Source organism: Mustela erminea, chromosome 5, assembly GCF_009829155.1.
Source record: "Mustela erminea isolate mMusErm1 chromosome 5, mMusErm1.Pri, whole genome shotgun sequence".
NCBI classification, from domain to species: Eukaryota; Metazoa; Chordata; class Mammalia; order Carnivora; family Mustelidae; genus Mustela; species Mustela erminea.
The window spans coordinates 30,288,327-30,312,307 of record NC_045618.1 but is presented as its reverse complement, the minus strand read 5'-3'; the positions used below and the strand labels follow the sequence as shown (position 1 = coordinate 30,312,307).

The following is a 23,981-nucleotide window of genomic DNA, read 5'->3' as shown; positions in this document are numbered from 1 at the left end:
AGACACCCAGGAGCCCCTCTTTTTTTTTCTTTCTAAGATTTATTTATTTATTTTAGAAAGATAGGGTGTAGGAGCAGGGAGGAGGGGAAGAGGGAGAGAGAGTCTTAAACAGACAACTCACTGAGCAGGGAGTCTGATGCAGGGCTCGATCTCATGGCCCCTGAGATCACGACCTGAGCCAAAACCAAGAGCAGACTGCTCAATGGACTGTGCCATTCAGGTGCCCCTATGTGCATTATTCTTTGTTTTCGTTTTTTTTTTTAAGATTTTTTTACTTATTTATTTGAGAGACAGAGACCACAAGTAGACAGAGAGGCAGGCAGAGAGAGAGAGAGAGGAGGAAGCAGGTTTCCTGCAGAGCAGAGAGCCCGATGCAGGGCTCGATCTCAGGACTCTGAGACCATGACCAAGGACCCTGGGATCATGACCTGAGCCGAAGACAGAGGCTTTAACCCACTGAACCACCCAGGGGACCCTGTGTGCATTATTCTTTACGAATTCTTCACCAGCCTCCTTGGGGGCTGAGTATTTTTACTCCCATTGTACAGAGGAGGACACTGAGGCTGGAAGTGGCACCGGGTATCACCACAGTGTGGACTCTGCAGGGCACCTTGATGGGGTGGGGGCGCCAAAGTTCGGCTCTCTCTGGACTCACATCACAGCCAGAGCAAAGCCTGGATTTCTCCTATTTCCAGCTCCCGTCAGCAGGGGGAGGCTGTGCTGCATCTGGCAGCAGGAACTAGGAGCAGAGATTGGGACTGGGTTTGCTAGGAGAGGAGAGGAGTCTCCTTTCAAAAGCTTCTGGATTCTGGAAGACCTTAGCCATGCCTCTGTGACGGCGGAGAGATGGGGAGGACTTCTGCCTGGATTTGCTAAGCGGCAGCTCTGTTGCTGCCCAAGAACAAAGTTGAAACACATCAATTCAAGGCTCTTATAGCTTCTCTTTCCTCAAATACACCCATCCTTCCCTATTTTCCACTACCATGTCTTCGCAGATGCTCTTCTCTTGGCATGGGATGCCCTTTCGGTTCCTTTCTGCCTGACCAACTCCTGCTCATCCTTCAATACCTGGCTTCAATGCCACCTTCTCCAGAAGCTTTCCTGGACTTCCTCCATCCCCCAAAGTCCATCTTATCTCCTGTTCTTTCATGTTTTTAAGGGCAGGACTGTGTCTAAATCATCTGTGTGTCCCCAGGATCTAGCATAGGATGGGACACATTATAGATGCTTAGTAAGCAAATGGGCAACATCCCTCTGCGGAGGTTGGAGAGTGAGGGTCTGTCTGGGGTGGAAGTAGGTGTGGGGTACACAGAAGATGAAATGCTTATGCATCAGGCCTGTTCAGGATCAAGCTGACAGGGAGCCTTAGGGGTGAACTTAAACTTTATTTCTCAGGGGCATCATGAAGTTCCAGGGAGATCTTGGATGGGAATGAGTTCTATAAACTGTAGTGTGCTGTCCCTGGTAGGTCCTTGTACCTCTCAACTTTGCCGTGTTCCCCAGATGAGGGTGGAGAGAAAGGTCAAAGAATGAGGGAGGAGGCAGAGCAGGGCTGGTGAGGGTGGGGTGGGAAGGAGTGCAGCCTCTGCCCTTGCCCCAGCTCTCAGAGGCAAGGAGTGGGTGGGATTCTGAGTGCTAAGGGCTGGCTTGGGACTCCTTCTCCTAAGGGATCTAACACCGTATCAGAGTTCGGCATGGCCCCAGAGATGATGTAAGCCAATGTCCTTCCAAGGAAGGGTAAACTGAAGCCCAGAGAGAGGCAGGCATTTGCCCAAGGTCACACAGCAGGAGTGGGAGGCCATCCTATGAGCCCTGTCCTCCAGCATGACAGGTGTCCTCATCCTGGGCTCAGATCCGGACAGCTGTTTCCCTGATCCCTCCTCCTGGCCCCGCAGTCTCCGGCGCCCAGGACGCAGTGCCCCACACCCCAGCCTGCCCCTAGGCTTAGCCGCCAACAAGCACTGCGCGACCCTTGGATGGCACGGTCCGGACAGCTCCCAACCGCCCTTCTCCTTGACTCACCTCCAGCCCCGGAGGGCCGGGATCAACCGCGGCTGACAGGGCGCCGCCCGCACCGCCCCGGCTGCGCCACCGCCCGGGAGAGTTCCGGCGCGGCGAGGCTGCCCTCCTTGGCGCCCCCGGGTGGGGCAGGTCGAGCCCGGTGCGCTATCCCTTTAAGCCCGGGCGAGATGGGAGCTGTCAGCGACAGCCGAGGCTAGAGCGGGACGTCGCCGCCCGCCAGGCCAGAGGCAGGAGCCGCGGAGCGAGCGGAGAGCGGAGGTGGCGGCGGGGCCGGGCGCGGCAGGTCCCCTCGCCGCCCGCTGAGCTCTCGAACCCTGGGCCCGGCGAGGCGGGCGGCGCCCAGTGTAATGCGGAGAATGTGAGAGGCAGCGCAGGGCGGTGGGGAGGAGGGGGCGCGAGAGAGGGCGGCGGCAGGATAGAGAGACAGCGGGAGAGAGAAAGGACAGGGAACGGGGAGCAGGTGGGAGAAAAGAGAAGAGATAAAAGGAGAGGCAGGGACAGGAAAGGGGGGGGGGGCAGAAAGGAGTGAGAGAACACGCGGCACGGGCGGCGGCGCAGGCGAGGAGGAGGGGGCCGGCTTCTTCGGGTGGGAGCGCCCGAAGCCAGAGTTGGGCGCCCCGGCCGGGGTTCGGGAGGCGAGTACGGCCCGGCCGGACATGGTGGGGGAGCGGGGAAGCCGGAGGGGCCCCCTCTGGAAGCGGCGGGGGACCTGAGGCGGGCCCGCCGGGAAAGGGACGCAGGGCCAGTCCGTAGGCCCCGAGGGCCGCGCTCCGGGGGCTCCGGCGGGCCGGGGCAAGGGGGCCTTTGTGAGCGCCCCAGGAGTGCGGAGCCCGGTGTGCGGCGGCGGGGATGTGTGCGCGCCCGGGGCTGCGCGTGTGTGTGCGAGTGTGAGCGCCCGGGTGGGTGGGAGCGCGCGTTAGGGATTCTGCTGGCATCGCAGCGTGGAGAGCAGAAGGCAGGAGCGGGGCGCGCAGGGGAGCGCGGGGCCCTCCCGCGCACACGCACACGCCGCGCGCGCACACACATACACACACGCACACGCACACGCCCTCCCTGCCTCGCTCGCTGCCGCTGCCACCATCTCGGAGCCGAGCCCTGCGGAGCGGGAACCCGAGCCGGAGCGGGAACCGGAGTGGAGCAGAGCCGAGCCGGGGAATGCGGGCCCGGAGCGGAGCGGCGCGCAAAGTGCGCGCCCGGGACGGTGAGTGCGGCCAGGCCGGGACGCTGCGGCTGGGCCGGGGCCGCGGGGGCGCAGGCCGGCGAGCTGGGGTGTCTGCCCGCCGGCAGCGCCGCGTGCGCGGCCTCTGATTGGGCGGGAGCCTCGGGGGCAGTGGGTGGGGGTGGGGTGTGGGGTGCGCGCCCATGGGGGGCGTGCACGCGCGGAGATGGATGGGGCGCGCTCGGCATCCCGGTCCGTGACCGCGCTCCCGCCCGCTGCGCGGCCCCGCCTAACCCTCGCCTGCCGCCGGAACCCCGGCGACTTGGAGCAACTTTGTGTGTGGGGGGAGAGGAGATGGAGGCGTTTTAATGGAGGAATTCCGGCCTTGCCTTCCTGAGGAGAGAACGCGAGGGAGGGATGGGACGGGGGCGCCGGCTGTGCCACCCGGCAGGCCAAGGGGTGCGTCTCCACCACCCCATCGGCACAGCCGCCGGCTCTCTGGGACACCAGTCCCTTACCCTGGCGCCGCGCTGGAGCCGCTCCCGGCGCTGGACTCCTGTGACTCCTCCAGGGTCCGGTGGGACCGCGCGGCGACAGCTTCCAGGCCCTGGGGCCGCAAGGTCGTCTTTGCAGCCAGGCTGAGGACACAGGGTTTGAGGTGGGGAGTGGGGAGACGTGCCTGTGTGTACATGTGTGTGCCCGCGCCTTCTGCTGCGTGGGACAGGCGGCTGAAAGAAGGGAACTGCCAGATAGAGGCATCGCGTTAGACCTGGCCCCCAGGAGCTCCCAAGAGGCCAGGCATTGAAAGGGGAACCTCTAGGTCTCTGGCCTGGTGCACCCCCCGGCCCCTGTGCCTGTTTTGCTTGGAGCCAGGCTTCTGTGTGCTCTACCATGTGTCAGGGCTGTGCCTGTGTTGTGCAACTCCCCACCCCACTCTGTTCCTGAGTCTCCTTCCACACTCCTGTCCCGCCCACTGCTGGCAGCCTCAGGGAACTTCCCAGGTCCCCTCCCCAAATGGCAATCCTGCCCCTGGATAGGATGGATGAGGGGAAGTAGCCCTAGGTGGTGCCCCTGAGATGGAGGGACCAGGTCCCCTCCTGAGAGAGGCCCAAGGAAAGGTCAGAGGTTAGGACTTCTCCTATACAAATCCTCCTTGCTGCCAGGGCAGGTTTTTCCTCCTCTAGGAAGTCTTTCCTGATTGCTCCTTGAATCTGTCCTCTGGGCTCTGGTTTCTGCGTTGGAGCAGCTGGGTTCCCCAGCAGTCCTTGTTCCTGTGCTCTCTCCTGGCACTCATTGTTAGCCCGTGGGGGTCAGAAATCTTGGTTCTCTGCCTATGCATTATGCAGGATCTACCTGGCTCTCTGGGGGATGGCAATATTTTGTTTGACCAACCTTCAGACTTAAACCTTGCTTCCACTTCCTTATCCTTCTGGAGCCTTGCCAGCCATCTGGTGAGAGTGCAAGGCCCATGGACGCAAGGCCACTCTATTTCACAGACGGTGGTTTTGAGACAGAGATGGAACTAGGAGAACTCCAGGCTCCAGGCAGCCCCTTTCCACTGGGAAGGTAGCCTTTCACCCTAGTCTTGGTGAGATGGGGAGGGACTCTGGCTTCCTGCTTCTGGAGAGTCTCCTGGGGCCTCTGTCCTGCTGCCTGTGACCAGCACCCTTCCCAAATGGGCAAGAAGATGGGCATAGCCACTCTCAGCCTTGTTCTCCCTAGCTTGACTTCTGGCACCTCTTGTCCCCAGCTTCATTAAGTTTTGCTTCTTAGATTTGGGGATGGAGTCTACCTGGGCTCCGCTTCCTGGTTTGCAAACCGGCTTCCTATAATCCATCCACTGGGATGTCTGTATTGTTCTGGGGATCAAAGGGGTTTCCCCACCCCCAGCCTGGCCCTGTAGGCTAGGTCCTGGCATTGCCCTCTTGTGTGGGTCCTGGAATCCTTCCCACTCTCCTGAGATCTGCATCCTAGAGCCCCATCTGGCCCAGAGAGCTCACCTCAGGGAGATGGCTTCCTCACAGACATCTCAGTGTACACTGGGGGGAATGGACTCTGGGGGCTCTTGGGACCACTTCCTACACTGGTGGCCCACCTGAGGAACAGAAGCTAGACCAGCTCTCAGCCCCAGGCAGGCTTTTGTGAGCGCTCTCCCCCATGTTGACCTGGTGGCAGCCTGGACTTATCCCCAGGGCCACTTTGGTCCTTAGAGGCCTCTGGGGCAGCGGTGGCCAAAGCTCCTCCTGGGGTTGGGGTGCTCTTGTGTTCTGTGGTGGCTGCTCAGCCTCTTTACTGGCTTCATGTTCCAGTAGCCCTGCTCTCACTCAGTGGCCTTTTTTACCCATTGTTTCTGTTTTTTCTCTCTTCCCCCCTTCTCCATCCCCTTGTGGCTCCCTGAGCTCTCCGCTTTCCTGTGTGTCGACTGATGCTCTGGTTGACCCCCAGGTGGCTAGAGCGCGGCCTGGTGCCTGCTTGGTGCCCCCCCTGCTACCCAGGTCCACTTTAATCTCTGCCCAGCTTTTTCTTCCCCCTTCCCACCGCAGGACCCAGCAGGCTGAGCCTGCCATTCGGTCTCGAGCCATGGGGAGGGAGGGAGCAGGGTACCTCTTTGGCCCTGGGTCTGTGCTGTCAGGGGTATGAATCCCAGCCAGGTGCCCCTAGCTTTAGGAAGAGCTACTCCCCCTCAGACCTCTGACCAGTGGGACCCCTTCTTTCCCTCTCCAGCCAGTCTCTGACTCTGCTGTGAGTGTGTTTTAAATTAGAAAAGTGTCATATTCTAACAAATTCTGTGATAAGTTGTTGGGTGGGCTGGGCCTTGGGGTGATTTGAGTGGGGGGAATGTTTACCCCTGACTGCTCAGGCCTCATTTGGGAGGTCCTGGGGGCCACTCTGGCCAACCAGAGTCTCCTCCACGGGTTTCTGGGGCTTGCACATCTGCTCCCGAGAACCATGACTTGGCCTTGCTCCTCATTGCCTAGAATTCTCCAGTCAGGGGCTTGCTCCACATTTGGGGTCCTCTCTTGGTTTGAGGCCTGGGCTGAGTCCTGGGGATTCCAGTGACAAGCCTGAGTCCCTCCCTGGGTGGGTTCTGGAAGGGACACAGGTATCCATCCGGGGTATGAGGCCGAGTGGGCTGGGCAGCTGCAGAGGGACGTGAGACAGGGTTTGGCAGCGGGTTGTTTCAGGTGGAGTGGAGGCTGGTGTGTTTTGACCTGCTCAGATGTTTCTGGCACTTGGTAGAAGCCCCGTGAATATGCTGAATGCATAAGTGGAAGGAGGGCACGAACAAGGGAGGGCTTTCCAGGCAGATGGCACAGTGTTAGGGAAGGCATGGCAGTGGGAAGCACCAGGCATGGGTGGAGCATGTTTGCAAGGGAGTAGCTCATGCCGGGGCACAGCCGGCCCGGAGCAGGTTGGCACAAGACCCAGGAGGGTCTGGAGTGCCCAGCTGAGAGTGTGGGCTGATTCCACATTCAGGGGCTGCGGGGTGGAAGTTCTGGAGGAACCCCCGAGCAGATCTGCAGTTTCAACAGCTCCCTCTGGTGGTTGTGGGAGGGGTTGACCAGGGGAGCAGGAGGCGGGGATGAGGTCCTGAGGCTGTCAAGGGAATCCAGGCTGGGGGTGAGGGCAACAGGATGGTTTTCCACCCCAGGAGGGTGGAGAGATTCCACCTGGGGAGGAGCCTTGTGGGGCGGAGGACGCCATCCATCCCGAGTTGGGCAGGGCCTCAGGAATATCACGGGTCCCACTACCTGGGCAGAGGAAGGTAGCCGGTGTCTGAGACTCACAAATACTGGCCCTCCCACTGGGTGTGCTTGAGCAGTTCCCCTGATCCCTCCCACCTCTGTGTCTAGGTCTGCAAAATGGGTAAGTTTGTCTCCCTGGAGACCTGGGGTGGGTTTGGGTGGGAATCTGTGACCGTGGAAGTGGGCTACAAAGAGAAGGGGTAGAGTGCTGGTCACACTTCTCTTGGACAGAGGAAGAGTTGGAGGACCGGGGACGGGTGGTGGCTTGAATGAGATCACAGGACAAGCTGGGGGCAGGGTGTTCCTGCTTGGGGTTTTCCTGGCTGGGTCTTTGGTCTGCGGGGCAGGGGCGGGTGGCATGCCCAGGGCCTCGAGGCCTCTGCAGAGGACGTCCTCAAGCAGTGGCTTCTGCAGTCCAGCTGTCAGGGAGCATATGGGGCCATATGGCCCCATCAGGGGAGACGCCAGCCGCTGAAGGAGAAGGAGCGGCTGCCATCCTGGCCTTCTGGATCTATGTGGGCACTGCCAGCCTTTGGGGTCGGGGCGGGAGGAGGCCAGAATGGAGCCTTGGTGTCCAGGTTGGTTTGGACATGAAGCTTGGGTCTTGGCAGATGGTCCCTTTCCAACACCCATCTGCCAGAGCGGCCGGACAGGCGGCTTCAGGCCCAGGCCTGATCCAATTAGGCCCAGGCCAGCTGTGCAGCTCCCCCCGGCTCGGATGCCCTGGCGGTGCACAGGCAGTGGGTGCTACAGGGCATCTGATGTCGGGGCTTCAGGGCTCAGCGGAGTATGTGTGTGTGACACGCAGCCTCGCCCTGGGCGTGGGTTCTGTAGCTCTAAGATTTGGGGGGTGTGGAAACGGGTCCCTTGAATCAGCCTGGGGTGGTCAAAAGGGCGTGGGCATGGATGGATTCTGGATCTGGGTCTGAGTCCTGGCTCAGCTGCTTCCAGGCTGGGTGACTTCGGGCAAGTTCTTTCACTTTTCTGAGCTTCGGTTTCCTCATCTGTACCACGGGAGAATGATATCCCTGCCTCATTGGGGTGTCATGGGTGTACTTTGAAGTGACACGCAGAAGGCAGGCACTGGCCTGATGCATATAAGAATCTTCAGGGAATGTTGGTTCATTTTTGTTCTCTGCTGGGAGAGGGAAATGAGGCCTCTCAAAGTATCCATATCTAGACCGAAGTAGAGAGAAACCTTATTATTACTGTTTTCCAGAACAAAATCTGCTTTACGGCTTTCTGTAAGTTTTTCTACTCCTTCCCTCCTCTAGACCTTATGGCAGTTCTGCAAAGGAGGCAGAGAGCCTGCTCCGTTTCACAGATGAGGAAACCGGGAAGGCATTCTTAGAGTTGCACAGCAAGCTGGGTGGACCCTTGGTCCCAACAATTGCTCCATGGGTTTTCTTCCCAAACCTTGGGGATAGAGATTGGGGAGAAGTTGGTCTGTCTTCGACAAGGCCTGTCTAGATCAAGCTTGGGAGTCCTAAAGTTTCCCCACCCAGCCCTGTCTTCGTCACAGATACAAGGACAGGCTGTCATGGTGATAAGCAGTCAGTCCCAGCTGGGGTGGGTATGGGTGACCCTCAGTGGGGCAGCATGTACACCCTCTGCTCTGCTGGCCAGGTGGGAGTGGGGGTGGGGACTGGGAGGAGGGAGGAGGGGGCCTTCACCTCCTGGTGAGGCCTAGGCCAGTAGGGCTCTGCTTTTTGGGGAGGGTGGGGAGGGTACTGGGCTCTGCCCCTGACCAGCTGTGTGACCTTGGCCAGGTCAGCGTCTGGGCCCTCTTTGAGCCTCAGCTTCCCTCTTTGTAAACGGGAGAGAATTACCTCTGTGCCTGCCTCACAAGGCTGTTTTCGAGGCTCAACTCTAAATACCTATTTTTATTTTTTTAAAAGTTTTCTTTCTTTTCTTTTCTTTCTTTCTTTCTTTTTTTTTTTTTTTTAAGATTTTATTTATTTATGTGACAGAGAGAGACATCCTGGGATCATGACCTGAGCTGAAGGCAGACGCTTAATGACGGAGCCACCCAGGTGCCCCGAAATACCCATTTTTATTTTTATTTTTTAAGATTTTATTTATTTGAGAGAGACACAGTGAGAGAGGGGAACACAAGCAGGGCGTGTGTCCCTCCGAGCAGGGAGCCCGATGCAGGGCTCAATCCCAGGACCTCAGGATCTTGACCTGAGCTGAAGACAGAAGCTTAAAGACTGAGCCCCCCAGGTGCCCCTCAAAATACCTATTTTTATACGGACATGCCGTTCCACAGCTGCGAGTCCAGGAGTCCCCAGTCCTGCAGCTGCTGGTCCTAGGATCATTCAGCGATTCACTTTTGGGGTGCTTCTTCTGGGCCTGGCTGTGCTAGCCGCTCTGGGGACAGAGATGAGCCACTCCAGCCCCTGCCCTGTTGGGGTGTGCAGCCCGCACTCAGTAGCGAACTTGCGCGCAGTAGTTCTTAACGGTCTCCCAAGGCCACGCTGGCTGTGGCCCTTGAACCCTCCCTGTTGCCTTCAGGCCGGCGACTGGACTCCTCAGTGCCTTGCATGGGGTCGGAGCCTTCGCTCTGGCCATCTCCCTCTGGTCCTCTGTGTGCACTCAGATGCCAGCCAAATCCCACTCACTGTCCCTTTCACACCTGTTGTGGCTTTTTTCTTCCTCCGGGGTCTGGCCGTGCTGTCCCCACCACCTGGTGCCTTCTTCTGCCTCTGCCCTTGTGGTTCCCTCCCACTGTTTAATACTCGGCCCATGTGCCGTATTTCAAGTCTCCAGCTAGAAGTAGCTGCTTTTTCCTCAGGACTGTGCACCTACTGTGTGCAAGGCCTAGTGTATGGGTGGCCTGTGAACTATGGTGGTTTATCTCTCTAGGACGCCTTGGTGGTAGGGACCAGGTTTTTCCATCCTGGATACCTGCCATGTCCAGGCACCTGGGGCTAGGCGGGCGCAGAGACATGAGGGGAAGCCCCCAGGGCCCCTGTGGCCAACGCCACTTCTTCCTGCCTCTTGAGCCTGGGGATGTGGGCGAGGCCTGGAACGTCTACTTGAAAAGCCCCCGAGTTATGGATGGCTTTTCTGCTGAGGTGCTCACCACAGACACGGACTTCCTTGCTCCTGGAGGCTCCACCTGGCTGCGCCGGGGTGCCCAGTCATTGGCCGCACATAACTGGCTCTGGGGAGTTGCATGGCATTGGCAATTAGTGACTGATTATTTGGGGTACTGATAATTCTTCCATTATCGATCGGTGGAAAGGGCCTAGCTAGTGTTGGTGTAGGTCAGCTGGGCCTGGCTGGGAGACTGCGACCATGACCACTGACTTCCTGACCGGGAAGCTCCAGAAACAGGAGTCAGAGGAAAGGAGGTGTAGGCCACACTGTCTTAGATTGGAGTTGCCAGGGCTGAGATAGAGGGTTGGGGAGAGGGAGACTGAGGTGAGCAGGGAGTTTTTGCTTCTTTCCATCTCCCTCTGTCCCCAGCTTCTATGTTCTGCCTCTGGAACATAGGAGGCAGACTCCAATCCCGGTCTCAACTGGCTCTGGGTCTCTGCTTTCCCATCTGTTAAATGGGGATCTCAGTCTTTGGGGTAACACTGTGCCTTTGAGTGAGACAGCCTGGCCGTCACTGACGGCATTTGTGCTGAATGGGTGAGGGCGTTCTGAGGCTTGGAGAAGGTGGTGGCTCCTTGGCGATGAGAGCCAGCATCACAGTCCTCAGCTCAGGGCTGCTCAGCAGAAGGGACAGTGAGCTGGTGGGTGGGAGGGACGGGCTGCTTGGAAGACTACAGTTGTCTCTCTCAAGTGCTCTGTCTGGCTCCTGAATGTTCTAAGGCTTCTCAATGTGGAGTCAGGACTCAGTGGAATTTGTGCAAAAGTGATTTCTAGGGAAACCACATAAAGGAACCAGCAAGGGGGGGGGGGGTGTTTAATCTACTTGAGAGACCTAGCTGCCTTTCAGGATCGCCAGGAGCACAGGGCATTGTGTGTGGGGCTCCTGGCTCATGTCACCAAGGCCTTTTTTTTTTTTTTTTAAACTTTTCTTAGGAACATTTCCAAACATACAGAAAGGTAGAGAGACTAGAATAGGAAACCTTATATAGCCTCACCTAGATTTAACAATTGTTGACATTTTGCCACATTTTGCCTTATCTTTATTCCCCCAGAGTATTTTAAAGTAAATTATAGACATCATGCCATTTCACCCCTAAATATTTCAGCATTGGTCTCTGAAAGATATGAGAAAATTTCTGTTTAACCTCAAGTGGTCATATATTCCTTTTCATTTTATCCTTGAGAGATGAGGATGCTGTCAGATGAGGGACTGAACCCTGAGAGGTGGCCTGACATGTCCAAGGTCACAGAGCAAAGATGGGTAAGGGACAAGAGAGGCAGGACCTAGGAGGTGGCCACAGGTGTGACAGCCTGGGACTGGCAGTGTTGCCAGGGGGAGGGGGAGGCCCAGGGGGAGGGGGAGGGCGTTGGTGGTCCAGAGCTGGGCAGGTGGCTGCAGCAGGATCTCCATCTTTGGGGGGAGGGGGTTCCTCTGGCTCAGGCTGGGGGTTCTGCCTGCAAACAGGAAGTGACTGTCTTTTAGGTTAATCTGCTCTCTTCCTTTTGTTTGCTGCGGGATTAATCAGGAACTGCAGCGTCAGGGAAACCTAAAACAACGTCTTGTTTATTGTTTAATTTAGGAGAATGTTATCAGGCTCTGGCCATACAAGTGAGGGGAGTTTCTGCTGGCACAAGAAACAGGGCTGCCCCCCACTATCCAGCTTGGGGGGAACAGTGGGGAAGGCAAGGGGAGGGCTTGCCTGATAAGAGGGTTTAGGATCCCAGTCTGGGCTCTCATTGGGGGCGGGGGGAATCTGCGTATCAGGGGCTTGGGGCTGAGCCTGAGATCTGGGCTGGGCTGAAGACTGTACCTTCGGAACAGATGGAAGTGAGGCACCAGAGGGGTGAGCTTCTGGCATGACTGTGTGCTGGAACGGGGGAGAGCCCTGGATGCTTCTAGCCATGCTGAGGAGCTGTCCTTCTCTCTCCTGCTCTCCTGTCTGAGCCCAGTTTTTCCCTGGGGAGACTCTTATAGGACTGGTGTCTTCTGCCAGCTCAGGGCAGGTGCGGGCCTTCCTGGGCTTTCTTGTCTCCCTAAGGTCAGGGGATCCTGCCCCCAGCACCCACATGTGCCTGGGACTCCTTATTTGGCTGTTAATGACTTAGTATCTCTTGATTTTGCCAGGGTCACCGAGGTCCCAGGTATGGAATTGGAGAAAGTTGGAACTAGAAGGCAGCCCCAGAGATGATCTCATTTTTGTTACGGGTTTCAGGAAGGGAAACTGAGGCACAGGGCATGGTTATCCTTGTCTTAGGGCTCACAGTGAAGAGCACTGTAGAGCCTTGGCAATAGTCTGGTATCTGGCTTCTCAGTCTCAGGAACCCCTGCTTCTGGGCCAGCTGGGCTTGTAGTTTAGACACACTAGTGCTCCCCAGTGTGCAAAGGGGAGAAGGCAGGCCCAGCTGGGAAAGGGCTGTCAGTCATCCCTGGGGTGGGCCCAGGTTCCCCTATTAGGGCCTGCCTCCCTCTGCGTGTGTGTGTGTGTGTGTGTGTGTGTGTGCGTGCACACACACATGCATGCACTGTCACGCTCTCCTAGTTACTTATCAGGGAGGAGAATGGGCGTGCAAGTCGGGAAGAAGGCTTTAATGGGGTGTCCTGAGGTCCAGCCATCCAGGGCTGGGAGTTGCCTGCTGTTCTCCCATCTTTGTCTCTGCAATGAGGAGAGCCCTGAACAGTGCCAGGCTTATTTCTCGAGGACAGGAAGTGGGGCAGGAGAGGCCCCTGGGAGAGAGGTAACCAAAGGGAGAGCAAGAGACAGAGATATCAAAGCACTCTCTGATCCCTGGTCTGTGGTCCTATGGTGCTGCCAAACTCTGCATCAAGCCTGTGTATTCTTGGCAGTTGGGAAAGGAGAGGAAAACAACCCAAGCTTGCACGAGAGGCTGGATGGGGCCTGTCTGATCTGGATGACGTCACCACTCCTCCTGCTACAATGTGGCAGGTCATGGGCTCCTTCTGTCCCAAGAGTGAGGCAGGGCGGACAGGGTATGGGTTTCAGCCTGTCTGTTGTGGTTGGAAAGGGAGCTGGGAAAGGTCAGAGGAAAGAGGGAAGGTCCTTGTTGCCCCTTCCCCCATCCTTTTCCTCCGCTCTCCCAGTGCTGGAGGGATAGGGTGAGCACAGTACCTGGAGTCCAGGGGGCAGGTGGGACAGTGCCTGCTGGAACTGAGGCAGGGCACAGAACAGTACCTTTATTAATGCACACAACTGCCCTGCATGGTGGAGATCATGGGCTCCGTTTTACAGACGAGGTCACTGAGGCTTAGACAGTCTCGCAGCTGGTCAGTGAGGAACCTGGGATTTGAGGCTAGAACACCCTGGCTTTGCTGGACCACTCTGTCTTCTGGACCTGGCTTCTGCTCTTCACTGCTGTTCCCTGGGCCTTGGTGTTTGCCTTTGGCCAGTGGGGCCTGGGGGGCGGCTCAGGGAGCTGCAGCCACCGGCTGGAGGGGAGGCTGAGCTTCCACCAGGCCTGCTAGAAGCTAAGGGTTCTGGTTGAGGCTTACTGCAGTTCTCAGGAGGGATCCTTCCCAGCCAAAGTGAGTGAGAGGCTCCACAGCGCTGTGCTGAGGGGTTGGGCTTCTGGGTGTGTGGAGAGCCCTTCAGAGCCTCCCGCCCTCTTTGCTCCTAGCTGGTGGGGGCCTTCTGTGCATTTATGAGGTGACTGCAAGGCAGTGGGGGAGCCCGTGTGCATATACGTGGGCCACCCAGAGGCCTGGGGAGGCACGTTTGAGCACTGAGCGTGGAGTAGGGCCAGGCTGAGTTCGTTGAACACCAACTGTTGATCACAGGACTGGGGGATTTACATACACTACCTCACTTAATCTAAGAACAACCCTGTGAGAGATGGACTATCACTATTCCTGTTTAATGATAAGGGAGCTGAGGCTCAGAGAGGCTGAGAGAATTGCAAAGATCACACAGCGAGTGAGTGGGGGAGCTGGTATTTGAAACTAGGTATGAGCCTGGGTCTGTGCTGCTGCTGGGAGGAGGGCAGTTAAGTTTCGGGAAGGACCTCTGGTGGCTGCTCTGTACTTGGAGAGGGGACCAAGGGTCAGGTGAAAGGTGGAGAGGAGAGGCCTGCTGGGGTCTAGGGCTGTATGTCCTTGGCTCTGGGTCTGTATCCTCAAACTTGCTTTAACTCCCCTTCAGGGGAGTGGTGCACATTCCTATGGTTCCTGATCAGACAAAGGCCTGGAGGTGGGACAGAAACAGGGCAGTGTGCCGTGCTGACAGCATCTGGAGATGAGGGCGGAGGGGGGACCCGGCTGTGCAGGCCTCCAGTGCCGGCCTGGAGCCGTGGATGTTCTCTGGATTTGAGCAGAGCCAGGTCTGAAGGTTGGAGAGATGGCTGTCTGGTGGCTGGGCTGGTTAGTGACCATGGGCCATGGGTGAAGAGGTGAGAGAACAGAGGGCGTCTGGAGGCTTCTCCCCTCCTTGTTCGGAGCCCATATCAGTATAGGCCGAGGGCGTGGTTCATCTTCGCCTGTCTCTGTTCTTTGCGCTCCCTTTCCGGGCCTCCCAGAGCGTGGAGTGAGAGTGGGGAGCGGGGGTCCCTTGCCCCTCCCAAGCCCCTCCCTTGGAGGCTGTAAATATTTTATCTCCACCATCTCTGCTGCGGAAATTGCTGCTTTTAACACCTTTTTTTCCCTTTTGCTTGATACAAACGAATGCTGGAAAAATTTTGTGCTGGGCGCTCACTCTGTCGCTTCTGCCTGTGCCCAGAGTCCCCTCCAAAAACTCTAATTGCTTTTAAGCTGCGATAGTTGGCAAAAGCAATTTTCTTTACATTATGGAGAAAGGGGGAAAAATCCACCACATTTTCTTCTTCCTTTTTTTTTTTTTTTTTCTAACCTATCGTTTTGAGTTCCTCCTCATGGCTGCTAAGAAGATTCTGGGAGAGAAATGGAGTAGAGAAAGATGTGGGCGGGGAAGCAGAAGCACGCTTGGAGAGGGCCTTTTGCTTTCCGGTCCTCAGTTTCCCCATTTAGAAGGTGGTCCTATGTCCGTTCATTCATTCAGCAGACATCCTGGAGCACACCCCGGGGAAGCAGCTCGAGGGCCAGGACTGGCTCTGTCTTTGCTGCCGCATCCCCAGCACCCAGCACAGAGTGTGAGTACAAGCTCAGTTAAGAACAGTGGACTGGGGACGCCTGGGTGGCTCAGTTGGTTGGACGACTGCCTTCGGCTCAGGTCATGATCCCGGAGTCCTGGGATCGAGTCCCGCATCAGGCTCCCAGCTCCATGGGGAGTCTGCTTCTCCCTCTGACCTTCTCCTCGCTCATGCTCTCTCTCACTGTCTCTCTCTCAAATAAATAAATAAAATCTTAAAAAAAAAAAAAAAAGAACAGTGGACTGGATCAGCGGCCCCACTGTGAGCCAGGCGCTTTGCCAAGCCCCAGGGGTGCAGCCGGATGGGTCAGAGGCAGCCACTGGCCACAGGAGCTCCCTGATGGGCGAGGATCCTCCAGATAAACCTATTGCTGCATTTCTGAGACCTCACGCAGGGGCCTGCTGGCTACTTAGGATCCCAGTGCAGGGCAGGGCAGTCAGGAAAAGCCGCCCAGGGGAGGGCCTGGGCTGCATTCTGAGGAGGGGGAAGGAGTGTGGCAGGTGAACAGAGGCCAAGAAGCAGGAAAAGCGTGTGCAGAGATGAGGGGTGGTGAGCACCAGAGCCGAGGGTGGGGTCTGGCAGCGGAGGAGGGGAGGCTATCGGGCTGGGCCCTGAGTTGCCTGGAAGAGCTTTCCATGGAGGTGGAGAGTTTGGACATGATCCCAGGGGTGAGGGGGAGCTCTGGAAGGGTTTGGAACTGAGGACATGTTGGGGAGATCCCTTTGGCTTCACAGCAGGGGTCGGAGAGGAGGGGCTGCCCACTGCCAGGCTGGTCCTGGTGAGCTGGCGGGAACAAGACAGGATCCAAATTCCTGGTGCTTCTCTCCTCTGCTTGTGCTGTGACAAGAGGTGCCCCAGGCCTTCCCTGGGCCCTGGGGTGAGGAGCCCCCAGGGTAGGAGTCCAGCTCATAGTCGTCTGTTGTCAGAGTCAGTCAGGTTTGCCTGGCTCTGGGTTCCTCAAGACCCTTTAGGGTGTACGGAGCCTGCTGACCTCTGACCCCTCAGGTGACCTTAGAAACCATCCCCTGAGGTGGCGGAGCAGGTGGCCATTTCCCACTGCCAGGGATCGCCCAGGTTTGTCCCAGGGTTGTATAGGCAGGTGGAGAGGGCCTGGGGTTTTGAACCCAGGTCTCAGGGCCCTAGCTGGCTGCCCCCACCCCCTCTGCGGTGCTCTCCTCTGCCCCGGGCCCTCCTCTCCTCCCCTCCTCTCCCGAGCCCTGTGCTCCTTCCCTGTTTGCAGAGCGTGTGGGGCTTTTCAAAAGCATTAATGATAGAAAATAAATTGGAATCGGAGAGGAATCATCGCCGGGCATTCTCGGAGGGCCGCCTCTGCCCTCGCGTCTCTCAGCCATATTGAAGCCGGCAGCCCGACCGGAATATGAATGAGTCCGGGGCCGGCATTGCTCTTAATCTGTCGGGGAGCCCTCCCTGGCCAGACGGTGCTCTCCGGCAGCTGCGCTGTTTGCAGTGAGGCCCCAGCGGCTGCGGGGCTTCACCAGCCAGGACCGATTTCTCTGGGATGGAGTCACAGTCCACAGCTACAGACGAGGGGCAGGGGAAGCCTCATGCCCAGTCCCCTCTCCCCTTTAGACCTGGGCTGGAGACACAGCCCCGAGGCTGGCCTGGGCTGGGTCAGGCATCAATGCATGGACTCAGGTAGGGGAGGTACCTATGGAACTGCCAAAGGCTCCTTGGGGTCTGAATTCCTCATCTGGGTATTCAGGGCCCCTTGTGTACTTAACCCACTTCATCATGTCTCCTCCAGAAAGCCTTCCTTGATCACTGCCTGGCTTCCACTGGGTTTTCCATTTTTGAGCCTCGTGTGGCCCCTGGAACGGGGGTGCAAACCTGGTGCCTGAAGGGGACAGGCAGCTGAGGAGTGGAGGGGGCTGGGTGTGATCCAGTCAGGAGGGCTAGAGATGAGCAGCGTAAAGGCAGGGCGTGGGGGCCCTGTGATGGCCGGCCAGAGCTGTCATCTGCCCACCAGCAGGGAGCTCCCGAGGGCAGGCCCTGGTCTCCCTGCTCACACAGGTGTGAGGCTCTGGGGACCTGGGGAATAACTTGGGGCAAACTGCTAGCTTAGAGCTAGGGAAACTGAGGCCCAGATAGGGGTGGTTAGGAAGGGCCCCTGTTCCACTCTAAGCAAGCTATACATCCATGCTGGTATGACCCCCACAACAGGAGCAGGAGGTGGGCTTTTGTGCCTCGTTTTAGAGAGGAGGAAACTGAGGCTCAGAGTGGCCAGATCTGGGACATGCTTTAGGCCTGCGTTTGAATCAGTTGATTGGAGCCCTGTTGCCTCTCTCTGGCAGGATTATGGGGGTGCTGAGGCGAGTTGAGTTGCCTGAGGGGGCCAAGGTGCAGTTATGCCCAGAGTGAGCTCAGCTAGGGGCAGAAAGCCCGGTATCCTGGCCCAGATCTGCCACCAAGTCCCTGTGTGACCTGAGCAGTGGGCTCTCTCGGTGCCTCAGTTTCCCCAGGCCAGTCTGAGAGAGGCCCCATGGGGGGTCAGAGTGAGTTTGGGGGCCCCCGAGAGCTCGTGGGCCCTTGGCCTGGCTGCCACCCCTGCTCAGTGTTTCTGTCTGGTCCCTGGGCTCTTCGGCCCCAGGCCAGACTCATAATGAAACCTCTTGCTCCTGTCCTCTTTGGGCTCACCGTCTTGCGGGACATAGTGATGGGGGCACCCAAGAAGGACCTGGGCTCTGCAGGCCCAGCTAGTAGTAAGGGGCCGTTAAGGAAGCCTGTCTGTCCCATACCCGAGGAGGGATGAGGGACTCAGGCCACAATCAAGTGGGAGGACTGAACACTCAGCTCTGTAGTCTGGAGCCTCACCCCTGCATGACCTTGGCACTTCCTTTCACACTCAGAGTGGACTCACAAGGACGCTGTGTGGTAGCCCTGCGGTGTAAGACAGGAGGAGCCAAGGCCCAGAGAGTCCAAGAAGGAGACTCAGGGTTGCCATTCACCTACTGTGACCTCACCTGGTCCAGTCTGTGCCTGCACCCCTTGCTGATAAGGAGCTCATTCCCTCCCCAGGCAGCCCTGCCCTCTACCTGAGGGAGGTTTGCGCCCCCTTCCCCTACAGCATGCGTAAATTCTCATCTAGTTTGGTGCAGTTTCAAGGCTCACAGATTCCCAAGTCCCCTCTCCCTGGGACCCCAGTTAGAAACTCCTGCTTTCATCATTCCCCATGTGACCTGGAGAATGTCACCAGTCCCCAGGCCGTGCTCTTTCTGCTCTGACCCCGTGAAGACGCCACTCTGTGCCCAGCTGGGGTCGAGCGTTAGGATCACCCGCTCGTTCTTCCCACAAACATGAGTCCTTGATGCCTTGTGGGTGCCAGGCCTGCGCTGGGCTCTGGGCGCACAGGAGAGCAGGACCCACCCCTGGCCCTGGAAATCATGTCCGTCAGCACTCACTACTTGGGGCGTCAGGACAGGACAGAGGTGTTCCCACCCTAGCCTTTTGGGAGAGGCCTCTTGGAGGACACCGGGATTTGCCAGGGAGGGGCAGCATCCCTGCAAAGGAAGCGACAAGCACAGAGTTTTCCAGGCCTGTTTCTGTCTTGGTGGCAGACGGCCCAGTCTGCGGAGGGGAGGGGAGCCCTGGGAGGCACTGGGTCAGGCATGAGGCTGAGGGCCAGCTGGGGATGGGCCTCTGCTGTCTACCACCTGCTCCTGGCCTGTCCGCAGGTCTGCTGGCTGCCTGTGCTGACATATGCACACATGCTTACACACGTGTGCGTGCGGTCCCACTGACTCTAACTGCAGACATGAGCACGCACATACCCTCCACAGTGCCTCCCCACAGACCTCGTGGGCTCCCCTCTGTGAGCATTGCACACCTGCACACACCGGGCCCCATTGCCTGGTGGGCCCATGGGCTCACCCATCCCCTCTCTTTATACAGAGAACCCTGTAAGATTCCAGAGCTGAGCCTCAAAGACTCCTCCCCTCGAGTTTTATGTCAAGACTCTTTCAGGTTACCCCGCCCCCTGGACTCCCCAAGCCGAAGCCTAGAGTCTCCCAAGAACGTGTTATCCCAGGGTTTTCTGGACACCTCAGGAAGCCGCCCATGCTAGTGGTGGAGAACCAGGGCCCTGCTCAGGGGCCAGAGGCCCAGGCGTTAGCCCCAGATGGTCTGGATCATCTGTGTGACCTTGAGTAACCTTCTGGCCTGTCGGCCTTGGTTTCAGGGTGCAGGCATACAGGCTGCACCTTCTCCAGCATAGATTCTCAAACTTGTTCCAGAGCCCGGGTGTCTGGGAAGGTGCCTGGGGGCTCTGGAGGCCAGGGAGGAGCTGGGTAGGCCCCTTCCCTTCCCATCACAGCACGGCTGCTTAGATCTGCATTTTATATGAAGGTTCGGGCAGGACTTAAAGGAAAAACCCATTAACTCTTTATTGATTTTGTTTTTCTGATTACAAAAGAAAATCCAACAGTGCATTTGTGGATAAGAGCCCGTGGCAGCTCCTTCGTCCCCTCCTAAGAGGTGTTCGCTGTAACATCTGGGTATTGTCCTCCAGCCTTTTGGGCCATATACCAACAAATTGCTATTTATAAAAATAGGCTCATTCTGAAATAGCATGGTACAGCTTGGTTTTTTTCATATTGTTATACATAGATATGCCTCTTTCTGTCAAATGGCTGCAGACTATGCCAGAGTAGAGATGTGCTGGATTTTATATGAACATTCCTTTATTGATAAGTACCGAGGTAATTTCTAATTTATTTACTCTTACCAGTGATGCTCTGTGAGCATCCTTGAATATATATAAGTGAGTGTCTCTGCTATGGTTTCTATAGGAGAAGCTCCTAGAAGTAGGATTACTGGTTTATAGGGTGTGTGGGTTTAAAGCATTTTTTGATATTGCCAAATTACCCTTCCAAAGGTTGAGCCAATTCCCCCTCCCTCCAATGGCCTATGAGTGCTCATTTCCCTACATCCTTGCCAGCACTGGTTGTTATCAATCATTTTAATTTTTCCCAATCTGATGGGCAAAAAATGGTATCATGTCATTTTCATTTGCATTTCCCTGATTGCTAGTGAGATAGAACATCTTTTCATACATTTATTGGCCAATTGAGCTCTTCCTTTGTGGATTTCTAATTCACTGCCAATTTTCTCTTCTTTTGTCTTTTTTCTTATTGATTTGTAGCGGCTCTTTGTATATTAGTGATGTTTCCTTCCAGTGTCTCACTTGCCTTTTAACTTGTTTATAGTGTCTCTTGCCGCACAGATGTTTTACGTGTTTATATACTTGGATTTATCAAATTTTCACTTTATGGCTTCTGGATTTAATGTCTGGCATAGAAAGCCTTCCCCCACTGCATAAGATTTCATTTCAAATAAGAATTTTATTGCTGAAAAATCTTTGCAAAGCTCCGGTTTGCAGGCTTCTCCTGCCAGCTGCAGCCCTGGCTCTGGGGGAGGGAGGGATGGTGCGTCTATCCTTTCTTTTCTGTCACTGCCTTTCCCTCTCTCTGTCTGGCTTTGGAGTTGTGGTCACGCTGTATCTCTTTGGATCTCTGTCTCTCATGTGCTTGCCCCCTCCTTTCTATGTCTCTGCTGTTTTTCTACCCCTAGCTGGTTTCCTGTAGGACAGCAGTAATTAGGGACGGGTGATGGCAGTTGTGGCAGTCCTCAGTGGGTTGCGAGGCTGGTGGGTTTGGCGAGAACGCGCCCAGCCCACCTAGCCTAGCCCCAAGTCTTGTGGGCTGATGGGGCAGGCTATGGGCCAGTTTTTTTGTTTTGTTTTGTTTTGTTTTGTTTTCAGAGACACTTGTTTCCTGCTGGGAGCCTTAGGGCAATCTCTGAGCCAAACTAAGTCTCCCTTCCCCTGGGGAGCCTTCTTAGATAGTTCTTTTTGTCACTTCCAAGGTCCCAGACCCAGCCTCTTTGTCCTCACTCATTCCCCATCTTGCCTTCTCAGCGCTGCGCGACCTGGGTTCACCTCTTGGGATCTCGGTTTCCACTTGGCTAGAATAGGTCCTGGGGGTCTGTACCAGCTGCTGAGAGGCGTGGCCTGCGTAGGATACAGCTCTGGAAGGTGTTCCCTCCTGCTCTTTCAGTCCGAGCCTCTCCCACCAAAAAACCAAACACCACGGGAGGGAACTTTCCTGTTGCTGAGCTCCACAAAGGCAGTGACCGATGGCTAGGGCTCACTTGTTCTCTGCTCAGGGCAGGGCCCCAGGCCTAGTGCAAAGGCCTGGCTCGAGGGAAGTGCCAGGGAAGGCGGGAACAAGGTAGGAAGCTGCTGAGCCTGGGGGAGGCAGAGGGGGAAGGCAGGCAGGCATGGTATTCTGGGATCTCCTTCTGTGTAGCAAGGCACTATCCTCATGAGTCCTTATTCCAAGGGACTGGGGGTGCTCATGGGGAACACCTCTGGGTGTTGAGGGCCCCAGGTGGGCTCAGTGTTGCCTCGCCCTGGAGAGCTCTGTATGGGGCCGTCGGGAGGCTCTGGGCTGAAGGAGCAGCTGGGAGACGAGTCAGGGAGACCCGGAGGCTTTTTGAAGCATGGCCCAGAAGTGGGGCACTGAGGGGACCTTCCCTGGGCTCCCCCACGTCCCTCTAGACTTCTGTCCCAGCACCTTCCTTCTGTCCATGATGGCCTGTCTCCTCTCTGAGGTCCTGGCAGGTAGCAGTGGTGTCCTTTATGTCTCTTTATCCCAATCACCAACACAAAACAGGCCCTTACCAAGACTAGAATGAATGAATGAGTGAATGAATGAATGGACGGATAGATGGAGGGATTCATGGATGGGAAGCTGGGGGAGTTGGGTAAAGGGTTCAGGTCTGGGGAAGAAGAGACATGGGTTCTGGGCTTGACTTTCCTGCTGACAGGCTGGGTGACCCTGACCCTCAGTCTGCGCATCGGCTTGGTGGGCGTGGGTCCCTCAAGCTCTGTGGTCCTGAGACTGTGTTGACCAGAGCAGGCACAGGCCTATGTCTCTCAGTCTCTCTCCCCATCCCCTGCGCCCCCTCATCCCAGGATCCTCCTCTTCGATGGTGGTGTTTGCTCAGCACCTGCCGGGCGCCGCTCCACAGAACTGAACCCCTTTGGCAGCACCCTGGAGTGGGGCTTTCTGTGGAGTTCTCATGTCCCCAGGGCACGTCGCAGTCCTGTTGAACACACAGACCTCTGGTTCCTGCAGCTCCCTGGGCTCCCCTGAACGGGCAGGGAGCCGGGAAGGCAGGGGGGAAGCCCCCCCGCTCTGTGGTGGTCTCCTTCCCCTCCTTGGCTGTGAGGCCGGCAGCCAGGATCTCTTGTCCCTTGTGGAACTCTGCACACAAGCCAGCCCGGGTCCAGGGGAGCTCCTGGCTCCCACTGCGTCTCCCTGCCCCAAATCATTGTCATGCTCTGCCTGTGGTCCCATTGCCATAGCAACTCCTTGTGATGCCGCTGAGGAGAGTGGGAGCTTCAGGAAGGTTTGGGGAGAAGGAAGCCGGAGGCCCATTCATTATCTTGGAACATGGCAGCTGGGGGCTTGGGGTGGCACTGTGGAAATGGCTTGCCCTGCCAGGCTCAGGGGGAACTGGGCTCGGGGCCGCCAGCCAGGTGGTCTGGAGGCCTGCCAGGAGCAGGGTTGCCTGGGTTGGCTTGGGCCTGGCTGGCTTGTGCCAGTCTACCTGGAGCCAGCTTGGGCAGCCACCGGGGGCACCCCTGCCTGGCTAGGGCTGGCTTGGAGGACTCAGGCCTGAGGGAATGGCCAGGCTCTGGTTACCAGTCTGTCCCAGGCTGGCACCCCTATGTCCTATCTTGTCCTTTAGGAACAGCCGCCTTTGGAAGGCAGGGCTGGGGCTTGCTGGCAGCCCGGGGTGGAGTTTGGGGCTGGCTAACTGTGGGGCTAAGCTAGTCCTATGTTATGGGATCTACCCTGCCCATAGCCATAGTGGGCCCAGAAACTTGCTCAGTGCCCATTTCCCTGCCTCATTGTTTGAGAGGTTGGCAGCCTACGAAACAAGAAGACGCTGGCCTCCCAAGAGTCCCTCCATCTTAACCTTCTATGTAAGTGAGAAATTCCACCATTCACATCTTGGACTTGACAGAATATTGATCTTCGGAGGGACCCAGAGGCCTTTGCTGCCTCTTTCAAGAGGCCATCTTCTGCCTACATGATGGCAGCCATCTTTGCACCCCATCAACCCAAGCTTCCTTCCATTCATCCCATCTGGAAGGCCTCGTGAGTCCTCCTACGGACCTAGGCCTGTGCTGGACGGTGTCACGTGGGGAACCAAGAGGGGAATGAGGCGTCAGCCTGACCCTCCAGGAAGGCAGGTTGCTGCTGACCCTTGGGGAGGGCAGCTGGAAACCAGGCCAGGTGAGAGGCCCGCTTTCCGCCTCTCCTTCCCATCGTCTCGGGCTTGAGCCCCCACTGGAGGCCACTTGTACTCATGTTTTCCTAGTCCTTGCCTTTGTGTTGACTCATATTTGAAAGTGGGTTTCTCAGCGCTCCCCAAGCCACACATCCGTGAAGTCACTGCTGTGATGTATTGCTAATATTATTGTTATTTTTGATACACGGAAGAATAAACACATATCTGTGAAAATAAAAACATTTGTCTGTGTACCACGTAGACTCCCCTTGGGCCTGCACACACTTTGAGAAGCACTGATCAGATGGGCACCTCTTGGCAATGGCTCTGGCAGGGGCTCGGGCCTTCATCTGAGAGGTGGAGGAAACCAGGGCGCAGGAGGGAGCTTGGCCCAGGCCGCATAGCTGGCATGCTCGAGAGCTGCCTTCTTGAACTTCCAGCCTGAGGCCTGTGTCTGGGGGCCTTGCCAAGGAGACGGAGCCCCTCAGGACCACTCCCCACTCATGGAAATTGCCCTTGGA

General features: G+C 57.0%; 1 protein-coding gene across 4 annotated transcripts in view; it reads left to right on the top strand.

The window, feature by feature from the left end:
• The first annotated feature begins 1,908 nt into the window (after positions 1 to 1,908).
• Positions 1,909 to 23,981, top strand: part of LINGO1 (leucine rich repeat and Ig domain containing 1) — a 191,404-nt gene continuing 169,331 nt past the window's right edge. For 2 of the 4 annotated variants that reach the window (XM_032342372.1, XM_032342371.1), the window contains exon 1: positions 2,126 to 3,223. The gene's annotated coding sequence lies outside the window, so the exon portion shown is untranslated. Of the gene's footprint in view, positions 3,224 to 23,981 lie in introns of all 4 variants that reach the window. The other 2 variants (XR_004285634.1, XM_032342373.1) reach the window with 2 other exon arrangements.